We start from the raw sequence: 18566 nt of genomic DNA on the forward strand, positions 1-18566 counted from the left end.
AAAACATTCCACAGACCATGAATTATTCACAGTATTAAACAAATAATTGTGACTAGTAAATAAATATTTGAAAGTAATGGCTGGTTCATACACCATTCAAACATAGCGTAAGGGGGAGATATTCATCATATGAATTACCCATTAAGAATTATTGGCTCAGCTCTAGTTATAACTGATAAACAGTCGTGTGGATAACAAGGCAAGTGTTTGGCAAGTCTCCTGCTTTCATTCTCAGCAATATGGCTTCCTTTTCAACAGACACATAAGCTCAACTATTATCTGCCTTCTACCAAAGAAACTAACTGCCTTCAGTGCACCTGAAAGGCGAGAGCTGGCGTGCAGTTTCCCCAAGCCCTACTTGTCTGGTTAAATTCCAGGTCAGGCAACAGCCCTCTGACAGAACCACATTCCTGCTGTAGTTTCAATTACCTAAATTATTCTTCACCTCCTGTCCTAAGCATGGGCATATTTTTGATGGCCCAAGCTGGGAAATGTGAATGCAAACTGCTACCAGATGTAGAGAGGAAGAATGATTTCATATCGGAGGCACCAGCCTCCGAGTCAAAATATCTGAGTCTCTGCTGTGCCACAGGCTTTCTGTAAGCCACTTAGGCCCAAATCCCCAAAGGTATTTAGGCTTTTAACTCCTGTTCATTTCAGTGAGAGTTAAAAGCCTAAATACCTCAATGGATCTGGGTTTTAGCCTCTGTGGTTAAGTCTACACAGCACAAGGGTAGCTATAGTACTGAGTGGGCACATCAGAGCTAACTCCTAACAACCTGGCTCCGGTAAAAGAGCAATATCCTGGTGTTGGTCTACTATTTAGCCAAGAGTGGAATATAATCTGATTGTGGATAGCTCTCACCACAGCATTCCCAGCTACAGCACGCTCAGAGCTAGCCTGGGTATCTCCACACAGCACTGCATTCTGCTGGGTGGGTACAACCCACATGCCTCAAAATTACACTGCAATTTGCGTAACAGCCTGCCTTGTCGGGATATGGGGAGAATGAGTGCATCCCATAAGATTCACATGGTGCCCGGGCATTCTGCTGCTGGGCAGCACGTAGAGCACAGGGAGATGGCAGGCTTGGTTCGGCTGAACAATCCTGCAAATTCCATTTTAATTCAGCTTTTCAGAAAGCAGCTTCCACTGGCCACAGAAATGCAGCAGAGGGCTGTGCAACATGCTCCCATTTAAATATCTGGCATCTTTCACTTATAGCACCAGTACAACATCTGATTGTGTCTCCAAAAAGAATCAGAGCAAATGGTTAATGTGCAGTTATGGTAGTTAAAAAAAGAAATGCTTTGCTGCTATTCTATTGTCAGTTTTGGCAAGCAGCACTGGGGAAGCGAAACACTGATAACATTGCTTTATTGTTCATGTAGGTCCCAACCTTAACATGCTACATCTGTATCTTCTGTCTCAAGAAGTTGCTTTCTTTTCATCAAACACATTCCAGAAGTCAACAGTAAAAGCACTGACAAGAGACAGCAGATTGATCCATTAACTCTCACTCACTGCTAACAGTTCCTTGGCTGAAACCGGACCCTGCATTCCACTTGGGAAGATTTGGGAAGTTCAAAATGTAAACATGCTTGCAGGATTTGGTTACTGCTTTCATACACTGCAGCTCCTGCTTTAGCTGAACAGGAGGTGCTGGGAATCTCTACAGGTGCTGTGCCTCTTACTTTATACATGCGTAATTAAGTAACAAACAGGACAGGCCAAACAAGTCCTGTATGCCTCGTGTTAATATTATACTACATTCTCAGTTAGTGCTAATCAATGTGGTTGCAATGAAGGATATTACAGCATATAGCTCTTTCTAATATGTCTAACAATAATAATAATGATAAATAATAATAATAATGCACTCTCCCTTTGCCAAAAAAGATGCAATTAAATGAGCATGTATTTACCCTTTGGAGACAGGCCCTTAAGCATCTTGCTTTTAGCAGCAGATAAAATGAAAAGTCTTGCCTGTCGTGGCTTTGAATTTGCGTTGCAAAACCAGCCTTTATTTTAAGTTGGATTTATCTAACAATGCTCCTTTGTTGAACTATTATTCTCCATCTGTATTACCAAAGCATACAGGGTCTCAGGTCACAGACCAACACTCCAGTGCATCAGTCACTGTAAAAACACAGAACAAAATGCCATTTCTTACACATCTGCTGAGAAAGCTGTAAAGCGCAGTACGGGCTTGTCTCCTGGTGTAGCTCTCTGTCCCCCTCTACTGACGAAAACAGTCGGTCCCGGGTTCAATTCCTGCATCCAGGGACTCGGCCTGGGGTGCTGTTACCCTTGGAAAGGTGACAATACACCTTCTGAGAGGCAGCAAGATGCTGGCTTATCCTGGGAAGAAGCTGATTTTTCCTGTGCAGCAGCTGGACAAACAGGGTTTTGTCCAAGCAGGCCTCTGAGTTCGGCTTCTGCATTGCTCACAAAACAGAACGGGTTTTTGTGCTGAAAAATTTGACATGGAGGTAAAACATCACTGCAGTATTCTAGCCAATCCCTTAATATTGTGATTCAAGATGGTGTCTTTGGTGTTCCATTGGAAATGAAATTGTGCTTTCATTTTGACTCTAGAGGTCAGGTTCTTGAGATGAATGACATTTTCCAGGATGGTCATCTACTTCAGCTGAAAACTTACTGCTTTTCAAGAGTTTCATTTTTTGATGTGACAGTAGCACTTCCCAAAGAAAGCGAGCACTCTTCAAAAGAAACACACCTAATCAAAAAGCCATGTTTCCAAAAAAACATGCTCTTGGTGCACAAGTGAATCTACCTATTACTAGCCTTTTCTTTTCATGCAGACTACAGTATCACGTACAGTCCCACAGCTCATGAGCAGAACCAGTAGACATTACTATGGGTAAATGCCAGGAGCTGCTCCACTGACATCACTGGGATTTTTGCCACTGATTTCAGTAGAGTCATGATTTCATGCAGGACTCTGCTGCCATTGGACTCAAGGTTTAATTACACAACTCCTTACTAACTGGCTCTCTGTGTTTCTTCAATGCTGATTTCCCTCCAATCTCACCCCAAGGGTTAGTTCTGACTTGTTACAGAGGCCTGTTTGAAAGCTTCACGTTCCTTATGCTTCTTTTCTTCCTTTGGTACTGTACAATCACAGACGCAGTTCCCTATTCCAGGTGTATCTGTGTACACATCATCCATATTTGCATCTCAATACTTCAGTTTTCTCTCCTTTGTTGTCTCAAGTTTCAAATGTTTTTTGCCCTTCCCCTGCTTTTCTCTTCTCCATGATCAGGTCTTTTGTATTTAATACCCTTTTGTAACACAGGTCTACAAACAGACCCTAGCTATTAGTGAATGATCGAGGGAAAATGATTTGTTGGTATTATTATGGGTCTGGATTGGCAATTTGGTCTAAGTTTCCAGATCATTTTGGCCTTCTGGCGTGACCATTAAGAAGTCATTCCACTGTCAGACCCATCTCTGCCTGTACAGAGAGACATCCTGCACATTCGGACTGCAAGTCCTTCAGTAACTAGTGCTGGTTTTGCTGCCTCTCTGCACAGCAATGAGAGCAATGGGACCCAAGATTTGTACAGAACTGGGAGCATCTCTGTAGTAATTCTGGATGGAGAATACCTATTGCCCATGTTGACTTACAACACCTTAATTTGCAGCTGTGCATTTGTCTGCCTTGCACTCAAAGGCACGACAGCAACACGTTGACCAGCTTCAATCTAGCTACTTTGGATACCTTAAGCAGTGGAGACACAGTGTTCAGGCACCAGCTCTTGAATATGCATGCCCCATCCCGGGCAGGTTTGTCCAGCCTGCCCTAAACCCTGTGAAGATTAAAGCTAGCTGTTATTTGATTATCTGCACTGCAACCACACCTCCCAGTTGCAATGTAGGTGCACAGTCAGTGACCAGGGGACAGTTCCTCTCTCTATGCTGTATTGTCAGAAGTATGCACCTAGCTGTGCCAGAAGCAAGCGGGCTGGAAGGTGGTCCTCCCTGCCTGCAGCCTGCTTGTTTTGTTCCAGAGCTGCCATAGTTTTGTTAGCAGCTCACAAACACTGTGATATTTCAGTCTCCCCCTTTCCTCCCCACGCTCTGGAAGAGAAGATAGACTTAGGACTAGGATAGCTTGAATTTATTTTATCTGCTTTCTCAACAAGTGATCTGTTAAAGGGAGAGAAACACACTTTCATATGAAGTTGCTATTTGCATTATATATTTTAAATCCTGGAATGAGCATGAGATGAGCTATCACGGAGATTTACAGAAATTGAATTCAGAGTTCACAACTTGTTTCCACTTACAGAAGAGATGCAAACATCTTTAGAGTGACTTTATGTCTTCTGACAGGTTTGCTTTACTGAGTGTTTTACTTGTCTCAGATCCTGCAGAGGATGCTTGGGGTCCTGGAACCAGATGCTGAAAATCACTGCACTGCACTGCTATCTGATGTGAAGAAAAATGCCACCAACTTCAGCTGATTTATGTGTGACCATAACTAATGTGAAATAAGAATAAAGAATAAGAATATTAAATATAAGAATAAAGCCTGTAAGTTCTTAAGTCTGCAACTATGCTCTAGCACAGCAAATTCAGATCCATAGATATGGTTATGTACCTTATCTGTAAGCAGAACTGCAATAATAAGTAAGAGGAACATAGGAGCAATTTGGACTGTTCAGTTTTTAGGGGCTACACTGAAAGGCCCTCTGAAAGCTAGACCCTTTGAGGAAGTCTCAAGTCTCAGACAGAGAACTTCAAATTGCAAACCGCTTCTCATAATCTTTGCCTAAATTTGCAAAAGTTAAGACAGTGCTATAGCTGACAGAAAACCAGCTTCCCTAACGTCTGACCTGATTATTCAGACACATTTTCAAAATGAGAACTATGAAAAAATAAAGTCCAAGCACTTGTGAATTCCTGCTGACCTGCTACATAACTGCTTAGTGTTATACATTCAAAATGGTCCAACGATGTACGCGTTAGCAAGGCTGCATCAAAAGCTTCAGTGTCTGAGTTTGGCTAAGCAAGCCTAAGTTTGGATACTTATTTAAAACTTGTTTGTATGCCTTAGTCCATGAAGCCAGGGTGAAAATTTTGTTGGAATAATCCTTCTCATGAGGTCTCCAATAATACCTGCATCCAGCTGGGCTAGAAAAAACACTCGGAGCAGCCTTTCAAAGACTTTCCTCATTTTGCCTTCCAGTTCCAGCTGAGACCCGGAAGAGCAAAGTTTTGTAAGCAGGACCAGCAGTGGGGGAAAGAAAAGTTTGCAAAGTCTTCATAAACATATCTGCATGAGCCAGTGTCGAGTGCCTGCATCTGCGCGTACCCACAGTCCAGCATCTGGGAGAACCACAAACAAGTGTAACTGGCTATACAAATCATATATTCTCTTGATAGAAAAATACAACTGCGTATGTGCTAGAGCCTCTGCACTTAAGTAATTGAGGAAAATAAGTCACTTTTAATTTTAAAAAGCTCTCAGCTGTGTCCTTAGTAATTAAGATAGCATGGATGCAATAAATCAGTCCATGTGCCAACCCACAGAGGTCAAATATAACCAGGCAGCAAATTATAGTAAACATTTATGAATCCCTTGTATACGGCACATGACCCCACCCACTCTTTTTGGCACAGAACTTTGCTGTTGATTGCACTGGTCCTTCTGGCATTTCATGTCCTCATGCAAGTCATACCAAGTAGCCTCCCTGAAATATTGTACTTGAACATGATCAGACTCATTTTAATCATTGTGTGTATTTTAAATGATGACTAACACTCTGAGAGGATGAGAGAAACCAAAATGGTCAGGGAGCTTTTTTTAAAAGAGAAACAAGGAAAATGTAAATTGAGGTTTCTATTTAAGCAACAAGAAACTCGATGCATCCTTCTGCAAAGGAAGGATGGTCTTGTGGCTGAAGCACAGGGCTAGGGTGTAAGACCCTACTAATCCACAGCATGTCTCCAGGATAGCACAGAAAACCCACAGCAGAGTCCCTGTGTGACCAGAGTTTCTCAGCTCCCCATCTGTGAAATGGAGATAATTATGCTTTCTTACTCCCATCCTTTATCTGTCTCACCCATCTATACCAAAAAAACACTTCACTGAAAGGGACTGTCTTTAATTAGGTGTCTGTGTGTGCTTAGCACAATAAGGTGCCAATTTTAGCTGAGGTCCCTGAGTGCGCCTACCTGGCAAATGAAACAGGCGTTTACTGCAGGGTTAATGACCAACTGAGATTACTTGGTATTATTATTTCATTTGTACAACTGTCACACCTAAGAGCACCAGCCACAGACCTGAACCTGTTCTGTTTGCATTTAATGCATACAGAACATAATGACAGTGCCTCTCCCAAACAGCTTAAAATTAAGTTTTGCTCTCCTTTCCCCCACCACCAACTTGCACTGAGTTCGTTCCAGGGAATGCTTTTCAAATACATCTGCCAACATGACAGCTTCAAGCATCTCCTTCTGCCTGTTCAGATTAGATATAGATAACACCTGAGAAGTGCAGATGAGATTCTGATCACAACTAGAAGGAAAGTGGGAAATATTTTCTACCAAAAGTTTTAAAGAAACAAAAACATTTCCTGTGTTTTTAAATGCAGTAATGTACTGCTGACAATTTTTTGACAAAAGAAAAAAGGAACCCAAATAAGAAAGACGTAGGAAACGATCTGATGTTTTGTCTTCAGAAAAGCAATGTATTTTGATGGAATTTCAGAGTTTTCACAGAGGCTTGTCTTGAGAAAAAGCATTCCTACTTTATTTCCCTGTAGAAAGCTTTAACCCCCAAATGTCCATCTGCTGCTGTTCTCAGTTCTGCTAGCAAAACAGAGACTTCTACACACAAGTGCAGTGGGTTTGGGGTATGAAGTCCACCACCTAACAACTAGCTTGACTTCAGTCTAAAGCCCTTGAAGCTCCTCTTGCATATTACAGTACCTACGGAAGCCTAATACAAGATAGTACATGCTGGATACTTCAGCATACTGGAGTGGAGGATACTTCAGGTGCTGAAGTACAGTAGAGCTTCTTCTAGGAGAGGATGAAAGAGATGGAGATGTGACATCTCTTCTGTTATGAGCCATTTCCTTTCCCTGTGGTGGCACTGATCCTTGAGAGAGACTTTCTTTCTTTCTTCTAGTAAAAAAAATTTTCAAAGGAGGTTCCTTACCAATTTCAGATGAAAGGACAGGAGCTGGCGTGAATATCTCTTCAGCATCAGTGCCTGTTTTATACTTTGCACACACCTGGAGAGTCCTGGATTAAATGAGAACCCACCTGTACATCTTTGATTACCAGAGAAGTTCCCAGAGCAAGTCTGGGACTCTTCAAAACCTGGCATTTTACCAATAAGTTACAGGCAGCAGGAATTAAATACTTTCTCCCTTGCCTTCAAACTGGAAAGAGAGCTTGCAGCTTCATTTGGTTTATGTAGGCTCCTCATCTTGTGCAGAGGTGCACAATGGGGAAAGCAGGGACTGAAGAGGAGCCTCATCCTGACACTATACAGTTTTTCCTAACTATCAAATAATGATACTTTCTGAAAAGGAAATCCTTTTCATTTAAACAGACAGCAACAAAAAGAGAAAATAATGGTGTGGCCTTCCATTCTGCCATGTAGTAGTACCTCTCTACTATAAAAACTGCCTTTCAGGCAGAACACCTTCCTGAATATCAAAGTGGATAAAAGCTGGGAAAAAGGAAGACCTGTGAGGAAAGCAAAGACTCCCTTTTAGGAGGGACATGGTAGTGCCTGTTATATCACAGGATGTTCTCCTACAGGTGTCACCACTTGCTATTCCTCACCCAGTGCTCAACAAAACCGAAATTTGATGAGCTTGGAATATTACACAAGAGCAGGCCTACTCAGGCATCCTTTTGGAAATGGTGAGCCCCTTGAACTGAAAGATGTGTGTGATTCATAAAGTCTTCACTGCAGGATGCACTCACACACAGACGCGCTCACGCACAGGAAAACCTCCAAGCCCCTCAAGAGATCCCTTCCACACTCCTTACTCATGCAGAACTTCTGTTGAATTTGGTCTGACTAAGAAATGATTTAAAAGTTTTACAGAAATAGGCTCTGAGATAGAATATTGTAAAACATCCAGTATCTTCTTAGCATGGATTGCTCAAAGTTGCTCATCTAAAATATATATTTGCAGATATGCAGCAAATTATCTAACAAAGGTGCTGGATGTGCCCCATGAGGATTCATAATCTCCTCATTGCCTTCACTGGGAGCATGATGTGCCAGTATCTGACACACATTTTAAGAAAGCATGGCAGGCTTTTTTGGCACATTTAACATGGATGATACACTGGACCATATAATCTTCACAAAATCATATAATTTCCTAGATTGTAATCTCTATCTCATGCCATGCAAACCAAGTTAGAATGATAAGGAATTGCCAGCCCCATAACCTGGAAATGTCTAAACAAAGTATCTTCCAAATTACCCCCGATGGTTGGCTTCAAAGTTTTGAGGGCAAGTAATGCTCAAGTTTGGGAGTAAAATTTGAGAGGCCAGAAGGCAGAAGCCTCTTTGTTGATTTTATTTTTAAGACCTTTATGAAGATCCTATGAATGCAGACATGGGTGTGACAATCTAGGGGGTGATGATCAGTGCTGCTATTAGAAAAAAAAAAAATAGTAAAACTCTAATTCCCACAGCTGCAGAAAATGAAATAGAGAAACATGAACCTGAATAATCACCAGTCAAATAAAACCCTAGAAGGCATTATTTACAAAATCTCATCATTTTTAACCAGTGGTATGACTTGAGAGGCTTGACTCATGACTTCTTAATGCTTTGGGTTAGCAATGCTAGTTAACAGCTCTAGTGGCTGAAGTGAGCTGTATTTACAATAAAGTCAGTCATGTGTCTACCTGGCAATTAGCCAGGAATCCTAAAATTAACAGCTCATTAGAAACCTGTCTGTGACATATTATTCACATGGACAGGCCCTTGCTCAGGAGCAATGCCTCTGAATCCAGTGCAGGGAACAAGGGAGAGGACCAGTATCCAGCACATGTGCTTCCACAGTGGGGTAGAGAGCAGCATTTCAGTGGGCAAATAGGTTAGAAATTGATCCTACTCATGCTACAGCTCTCTCCTCCAACAGAGAACTAGATTCAGGATTTGTGAAATGTTTTTCAGTTGTCCTGAGATGTTTTTCTGGAAATCAACCTTATGTCTGCAGACTTTACTGTTACAAACACTGGCTCTGCTCCATCAATGCTATAATGCACCACTGGCAATTTCAACCCCACATTGAGGAAGGTTTGTTCTCAGCAGGATCTTTGATAGAGCAGCAGCAATGTTGGCCACAGTTACATAAACAGAAGCAAGTCCAGAGCTGATTATGTCTTTTCATTGATTGAAGGGGACTTCTGCAGGATCCCATAGTTTTTCCAGCATTGCTGATTAGGACTGGCCAAGATTTTTCTGTTGAAGGATGTTGGCTTCTTCAACTAACACAATTGAACTGTTGACAAAATTTTGGACTTTTCACTGACAATTCAATTTCAATGAAAATCCCAAACTAAACACTTTGATTGTGGATCAGAAAGTATCTTTGATTAAAAAACCAAAACATTATTTCAGATGTTGAAATTCTCCTTTATATTAGTTCTTGCTTTTGTTTCTTGTTGCAACCCTCTCACAAAAAAAATTTGAATAAAACATACATAAAAAATAGCAGAGGAAGGGATTTTTGAATTGTATTTTTCCACATGGAAAAGACATTTCTAAAGCAGTCCTATGGCTGATATATGTGGAGACAAAGCAGCATTAGTAACACTAACATTTAGGAGACACGGGTATCGTTCATCCTGGGATCTTGGAGAACATGCTTTTTACAGATATTCAAAGAACCTCAGATGTGGGACAGCAATCCTTGGAACGTACCCATGAAAACTAGATGAAAATTAGAGAAGGGAAGTACTGAAAAAGTAATACTGAATTAAAATCCATTGGACTCTGGGGCTCAGTTCGAATATTCTTAACTGCACGGAATGGCATCTTGATTTCAAGCCACTCCACTAGTGAGCTGTGGGTGCTATTTAGGTAGAGAAAAGGCATTACAGCCTGGCCCACTGTTATTCAGAAATAGAATTGTAATTGTGTATTGAGTTCTTATCTGAGGATGAGGTAATCTACAGTATGCTGATGAACGTTTATCAACTAGGCTGGTAAAGCCCCAGGGAATGACAAAGGGGAGAAAGAATGGGAAGGAGACGCATTGGCTATGAAACACTCCTTGCTAGAACAAGTAACAATAGTGTGCCGCAACTGAAAAAGAAAGAGAGACACTTCCTGGGACAAGATACGTTGCTGAGGTACGTTACTAAAAAGAGATAAGCATATTTTCAATGACAGGTTGGGGCATCAAAAACACAGTAATTCTTGCAGCAAGACACAAGGTCTTTCTAAGGTTTATGTTTAAGGTTTCTAAGGTCAAGTGACTCTTGCTTCAGATTAGCAAAGTATTTGTTTCTCAGGTTAAAATGTTTAAAACAAGTTGTTATAGAAAGTAAGTACTGAGCAACTCTTGAATACCAGAGACCTTCAAAATCTCTTAAAACAGACACCCAAAATAGCACGCCACTTCAGATTTCTCCACATTTTTTCTGTACATTTGAATCAGTAATTTTCCAGCCAGAAGCTTATCAAAGCACCACACCTCAACATTTTAGTTCTTATTTTCTGGCTACTCTTAACTGACTAATGACTAATCTCAATATTAAACAGCAAATTTATTTCAGATCTGACACTGCAGTTGAGGTCTCCATAGGAAAGAAGCCCAAATTCTAAATTCGGAGAAGGAATAAAAGCTATTCCCATTCAAGCATGCCCAAAAGGGGCTTGGGATGGGAAGAGCTGCAAAGTCACAGGCAGAACATGTGAGAACTACAGGGAGATGTTAAAAGCAAGGCAAGAAATGTTTCACACTCAAAGCATTTCTTTTTTAAAAATACTTTGGCCACTGCTGGTTAGATATTTCAGGAAGCATCACAGAGCAGAACAGCAACTGACAGCACCTAGAAAGTACATGTGCTGCTCATACTGCTGCCCATCCTCTTTCAGAAGGAATTTTGCACACTATTCCCACCACCAAATTTGAAAACCTTTACTTTAATCTTTAACATAATTTCTGTCCAGTTTCTATAACTTCCATACAGCCTTCCCCTTGATTCACATGAGCACCAGGGTCCTGGTATAAAAACCATTTCCAAAGAGGAATACGGATGTTGCATGAATTAATAAAGCACATGAAATGAAAATGTGGAAGAGAATGTTTTCCGCGCCTTTATCTACAGAGCAGCGTGCTGTTGTATTGGATTAAGGTTCTTCATTGGTTGCATAACATATGGTGCAAAGCATGCTTAGTCCCGTTATGCTATCCATGATAAGAAGAAAACCTCAGCCAACCTCTTGCTGCAAATCCTGCCCTTAAGCAGGGGTGAGGCTTCCTGAGAACTCTCTTGCTGAAGTACCATGAATTTCAATTCTTTGGTGCCCAACACAACATAGTTTAAAGGGATCTGAGTTTTTATAATTCAATTGTCCTGCATTGGGCATCCAGATCTGAGACCTACTATTTCACCAGTGATTATCTTGTTCAGAATTATGTTCCCACATTTCCAGCCCTAACTTTTTGTGAGACAGCAGGCTACAAAACCAGCATCAGCCTCTGCCAGCTGGTTGAGTAACCCCACAGAAATGCGTACACGAAGTTCTCCCAAATCCCATACATGACAACAAATAATTGATTCCCCTGGTGATGTTTAGGACTCTTTGTCAATCTGACAGCTCCTTCAGAGACCTAACAAGAAAGAAAATAAAGAGTAACTTAGCAGAACTTGTTCTTGCAGGTCACCGCTATGACAGTCGCCCAACCACAGACAAACTCCTGCACACATTAACAGCTCTTCCTACTGCTGAGCTGGACTGCCAGCTAGTGACAAAGGGAGAGACATTGGCACTCAAAGAACTTGCTGAATACCACCATCTACTGGCATAAAATGTGGAGGAAGGAAGGGAAAGAGGGGACGGCAGGGAAGCAAGGAGGGGAAAGTGAATGTGGCTGAAGAAAAATGAGTAGCACAAGGAAGATAAAACCAAAGCCACCTATCATAAAATAAAAGGCCGTTTATATGAGTATCAAAGGAGCCAAAGGTAAGGGGCAAGGGGCAGAAAGATAGTAGGAGCTGTTTTCCTGACAAATTGCCAGATGCACCACGTGGCTGGCTATGAGTGCTGGCTGGGCAGGAGTCTGCAGGCACAGCACCAGAGCCCGGCTACTGCGAACTAACACAGCTCTACTGCTACAGGTGCAGGCAGGCCAGCCTGTACCAGGCAGGCTTCTCCACAGCCTACAGACCCTTAGATCATGCAGGCTGATGTCCTGTGTATCATAGGCTATTACACCTCAAAATCCTTCTTTATTTTAGCCCAAAATCTTGTGTTTGCTCCAGGTACCTAAAAGGGTATCTGGCCTTAAATGAAAGCCACCAAGAGAAGTCTGGAGTTTGTTTGAATGGGTGGTCACCTTCTTCTCATTGCAGTTCCCATCCATGCCAGTACCTCAACAGGAGGCTTTTGCCCACAGAGTTGAATTGCTCAGGCCTGGCTTCCTGCCCTGGGCTGCTCCTGGACCTGGCAGGGCTGTGGCTAGCATCTCCCAACATGTCACAGCCTCTGGATGTCTCTGTGTTACAGAGCTTCTCCACAAGCAATAATGCTCACCCCACTATTGATCTGAGCTAGATAGGAATTTGTCTCCAAGATAGGGAAGGCTCCATATGTCATTACCATACTGCTCAAGTCATCCACCCACTTCGATCTACAAGGCTGTTATCACACTGATTGCTGTATGTACACCTTCCAGGAGTGACTTTACAGAGTCATTTACTCACCCAGAGTCATAATTAGAGGCAGGAATGTACTATTGCAAAAGAGATTTAATTTTCATTTGAATCCTTAACATTAATTTGCTTCAGCTGTGTGCCAGCCTCCTTTCCATATTTGCTTTCAACGAATATTTTAACAAATTAATTTTCTGGTAGAAATATTTGTGGAAATGGTACGTTTTAAATCAGTACTGGGGAATGCTCCTGGGAAAGAAATTTAGTGTTCATAATTGTGTGTATTCTCAACAGAAACCCAATATTAAGTGTTCTGCTTATCCAATCCCATGCGCTGGGCTGCAGTTCAAGAGGTCTCCACTCAGTCCCTGTCTCTGCCAGACTCCCTCTCTGATCCTGGACAACTCGAGCAATCTCTCCAGTTCACTCTGCTCCTGGGCCAGCACAGCTATGCACAAGAGCTGAGGGCTTGCAGCACAGCCAAAGACTAACCCTCTGATGGTGACTGTACAGACATGCTTCCCGGAGCCAATAAGAACATGGGCATGGCTGCCTAGCACAGGGCAAGTCTACAAATATGTGCTTTTAATTGGGGCTGGCCAATCCAGGTTAAAATAACAGTGAGGGCTCTCAAATTTCTTTGGTTTATCTTATTTAATCTGAATTATCTAGCTTAGGTTAGCAAATCCAAATTAAGAACACACCTGCATTTTTTGCTATGGAAATATCCATCAACCCTAATCTTTCCCACCACATTCAGGTCATAGACAGTATAGGAAAGACTTTACCTTTTCTTCTCATCCCTAATTACACAACAATCTGTTCCCTTTCTAGACCACAATCAGCCCTGAAAGTCTACCCCTTCCCCTACAAAAGACCATAAAATATAAATGCTAAATTTAAAAAATAGATGCCTCAAGTCCCAGTCTTACAGCTCCCTTTTCAAGGAAAGGGCTCAGCCACACCAATTGGTGATTTCAGCAGTTCTCTCTGCAAATGCTGGTTTTCTTCCCCTATATGAGAAAGGTTGGAGAATTAAGGAAATCATATTCCACTTGAATAACTGCTGTGACTCTTCCCTCTCTCTCTCTCTCTGTTATTTTACCTCTTTCCTCGTTCAGCCTAGCAGTATATCCTTTCCTTTTTTTCTACATTGGACTACTCCTTTTTTTTCCTGTGTTTCCCTCACTGATTTCTACCTCCTTTTTCAGTCTGCCCTGTGTCATCCTCATAGCTATGCAAGAAGAGATGGTAGTACATCATCCAATTATTTCTTCACAGTGATATGTCAGGCCTCACCAGAACCTGTGGCTGGCTGCACTCTGGCTTTCCCTTCTCCTCCACCAAGTCCCAGGATGGAATACAGCCTTCAGTCTGTGCCATCACACCCTCTGTCTGTACGTTGCCACTACTTCTCCACCTCCACAGCAGCCAACTTTCTGTCCTTTGCCTCTCTGTGTTCATCACTTTCTCTGGTTTTCCCACCTCAGTCAGACCCTTCCTCTCCTTATTTCTCCTTATATCCTCTCCCCTCCTTATTTTTTTTTCTTCACCCTGGGCTGTAAGCCAAATGCCTCAGGTCTGATAGTAAAAAAAAAAAAAAGAGAGAGAGAGAAAAGAAAAAAAGGAAAAAATCCAACTCCAAAGGTCTGCATAGGATTAAACCCCATTTGCCCCAGATGGTTTGGAGACAAGAAAAAAAGAATTCAGACACAGCATGGACTAGATAGTTAGACTTTCCGAGTAAGCAAGCAATACCAGAAAACATACTGGGCTAATTTCATTCACATGATACCAATGCAAATTACTGGTGGTAGGGATCAAGGCTGGGATTTTCAAAAGGGCTAAAGCTCATGTTTTTAAAAGCTCTTTACTAACTTAGGAGTCAAAGTCCCATTTTCAAGAGGAAGTTAAGAGCAAAAACCCCCTTCTGAAGCCAGTCCTAATTCTACCAGTCAGACTGGCATTCCCAGATCCTGACTTTGCCACCACCTCTTTCTTTGGGAAAGTCACCAAGATCTCTCTCAGTGGGTAGGCACAGGCTGTGTCTTGGCAGCAGCAAGCAGCTCAGTGCCCACCTCCTGCCTAAATCCCAGGTTGAATCAGAAATTGGGTGATCACCCACTGGGCCTTGTTGGTACACAATGAATACACATAAGCGTCATCACAACCTGTGCTTAGTGTTGCTCCCATGACGGGGCTTAGTGGTACCGTTTATCTTGAACCCTAGGTTCCTAGGTGTTCAAGGTACCCTTGAACACCTCATTCAAACTCCATCATTAGCCAAACTTGGAGCAAGATTTAAATGTGGACTCTCCCAATTTTAGGACAGAGTGCCGTCGCTGGCTGCAAGGCTTACTGAAGGGTCTTGCCATGCTCTTCCTGCTGAAGTTCCTTTGCTTTTTATAAAATACTGAAAGATTTACTGGGGCCGAGAGAAACCCAGAATGACTCCACAGCCTGGAGATCAACCTTTCCCCAGAGGTGGGAAGCTGGTTTTCAAAGCCCAGCCTTGAGACCTGAAGAATATTTAGGTAGCGGAAAATGTATCAGATCTCTTCTGGTTTTCTTATGGTTTGTCTGTTTGTTTTTTATATGAGATAGGACTTAAGCCTTAATTCTAAGCAAGAATTAATGGCAAGGTGAGGAAAGAGTCATATCCAGAGGTAGACACCTACCTTGTTTTGGCAATGCAAGGCAGGATAGGAAAGTCCTGTGCTTCCCTTTCACCATGTATGCGTTGGTCTGGGCATGCCTGAGATAACTCAAGAAGTCTGGCAGCTGCATATACTGTTCTGTAAGTGCCTACATCTCCCTCACCAAAAGACAGTGGCACTTGCTACCTCCCAAGTCATTTAGGGTACAGATTTTAGGGCCATATGTTTACAGATATTTACTCCAAACTGCACTTACATAAAACAGTCCTCAGTGAATTAGGAACACAGTCTATCAATTTTCAATCAAATTTGTGCCTCTGAGTTCTAGAGATGCTTTTTGAAGATCCTAGTCTTGCAAATATAGTTACCAATAAGCACCAAAAGACTAATTTTGAAACAGTTCACCATCCACACTTGAGGATACATTCTCACATGCACCCAGTTTCCAGGCTGATCAATGAAATGCCCAGATTTTCAAATATTCCAAGCATACCCAACCATTCTTCACACCCTGTATTCTCTTTGGGAAGGGCAGAATTTATCACTGCTTTTCTGAAGTGCTCCTGGTGTTGAGTTCTTTTGAAAACCAGGCCCTACTATTTACTACTTCTCTGAACAGCTCCAATCTTTTAATATTTGCTGGCAGAAACTGTACCTGTGCCTCCAAGGTAGCCTCATCTTCCTTCCCAGATACCATTTCTGACTTTAGTAGCAGTAAAGGTAGATCAACCAGTTATTTTGAAAATCCCACCCTCTATACTATGTCACAGCAACTCAACATCAATTAAATTTCAGATCTTGAATCTTTTCAACAAACTGGCAGTTAATGATCTATAGGCAAAGACTGTTAAGCATGGCTGAAACGCAAAGCCATATGTGAAAATCACCATCTTTTCACATACAACTCATGAAGAGAAAGAGGAAAATATGAATCAAATTAGCTATCATTACAAATAGTGGTCTGGAAATGAATCACAGATGTTTTGATGGAGAATGGGTTTTTTCGTAACACAATTCTTCTGAAAAGTGCCCATTCTGCATGAAAAGGATCCTTTTTTCCCCTGAAGAAACTGATTGTTCAAAATATTAAAGTATTCCAACCATGCACAAAGACATTTCTGCATGCCTTTGCAATGTTCCATGGGAGCTGGATTCTGTTTTTTGGTGTTCATCTAAGCCAAACTCCTTAAATGAATTACATTACAAATGTCATATATCTATCATCTTCAAGGGAGGAGACCACAGAGGATCAGTCCAAATAGAAGCCAGGTTTAAAGAAGCTTAAAGAAAGAAGTTTAAAGCCAGGTACTACAGCAGCCTTTCCAAACAGAAATATTCTGGTCTTTCACCTTACATTTTCTTGTGACTAATTTTTTTTTTCTTCACCGTAGTTACAATTCTTTTCCTTACTCAGTGTTTATACTATAGACAAGTCAGTAACAGTCATGTGATAAGCAGAAAAGTAATTTGATAAAGGTCCACTATAATATGTACATTTGCCCAGCAGCACTTGGACCCATGTCCATCTCTATGGCATAATCCTTTTACCCCTGCACAATTCAAATAAGAGCTAAGAGTAGGTGAAATTTCCAGCACATATCCATATGCCCACAAATATGAAGGTGCTGTAGGTGGCGTAGGAAATTCAAGTGTACCTTAAAACCTTTGATGTTGAACACTTACAGATTTTAGTTCCCAGGCATGACAATGGAAAGTGTGTTTTTTTCAATACAAAAACACTTTGATGACTGAGCTGGGTAAGTTCCACAAGATAAATTATCAGATTGGGCCAGTAAATTTGCATGTCTAATTTTTGGGGGACACACAGAGGGACTCTGAACTCCAGGTGCCAGCACAGATGATAGCAAAGTGCAGGCTTGTCCAGATTCCCTTGCTGACCTGTGGAAGAAGATGCCTGCTCTCCTCTGACACATCATGTGGCTATAGCATGAAAAATCCTTGCGGTTCCTGATCCCTCCAAATGAGGAACACTATCTGTACAGCCACTCCAAACAGAGAACCAGAACAGTGCATAATGTGGCATGATTCCTTCCGAAGATTTTCTAAACCAAGTAAAATGGAAAAGCAGTGAAGTCCAGAATAGAGCTAGGCTTAATATGTTTTAATAAGAAACAAAGAAAGCACTGTTTTGCACTGTATTGTTCAGGCTTGCCTTTAGGCACATGTGGAAAAAATGTTTACTAAATAACTCAAATACTTAGCAGTGAGGTGCATTTTATTTCAAACTGAATTTTTTGCAGGCATACACATGCCAAAAAGGAAGCAAAAGGTCATCAAATTATTCCAGGTACCAAGTTGTCAGTGCTGTTCTGCAGACACAAACCCCTCCATTTCACCAAGAATGAGCCACGTAAAAACCCAGACCAAACAGATTCCTCTCCCCAAAACAAAAACAGAAACAAAAAAAGTGTGCCATCCCACATTATGAGCAGGAATGGCATGGAGGGGACTCATGACTTCAATCATGTGTGTTGTAACCATGTGTAAGGGGATTGCCTCTTTAATACATGACTAGGGCCCATGATCCAAGTTCAATCTTTACTCTGCCAGGTGAGTAAAGACATTTGAAAAGTGCCCGACCAGAAGAACTAGATGAAGAATACCTCCCTCTGGCCTAAAATAATTTTCTTGATATATTTTAAGCAACATGCTTCAGCACACTCAACCCTTAAGCCAGTCCCAAAAATAAATGAAAAATAAGACACAAATGCCCTCCCATCTCCTCTCCAGTCCTTGCCAAATCAAACTGAGTTTTCTTTAAAAAAAAAAGATTACATAAAACAATACATGAAAACTGACTGATTACTGCAAAAGATTTTCACTTCAAGTAAATGTCTCATTCTTTTAGAAAAACACCTCTCAAAAAAATGTCTGATCTACTTTGCATAGGACTCTACATCTTGCCAATCAGACTGAAATACCTGCATCTCTAAGTCACTTCAGAAAATAGAAGGTGCTTTTTTAAAACATTGTTCTTGCATATCAGATCCCCC

Source organism: Haliaeetus albicilla, chromosome 7 (genome assembly GCF_947461875.1).
Source record: "Haliaeetus albicilla chromosome 7, bHalAlb1.1, whole genome shotgun sequence".
Taxonomy (NCBI): Eukaryota; Metazoa; Chordata; class Aves; order Accipitriformes; family Accipitridae; genus Haliaeetus; species Haliaeetus albicilla.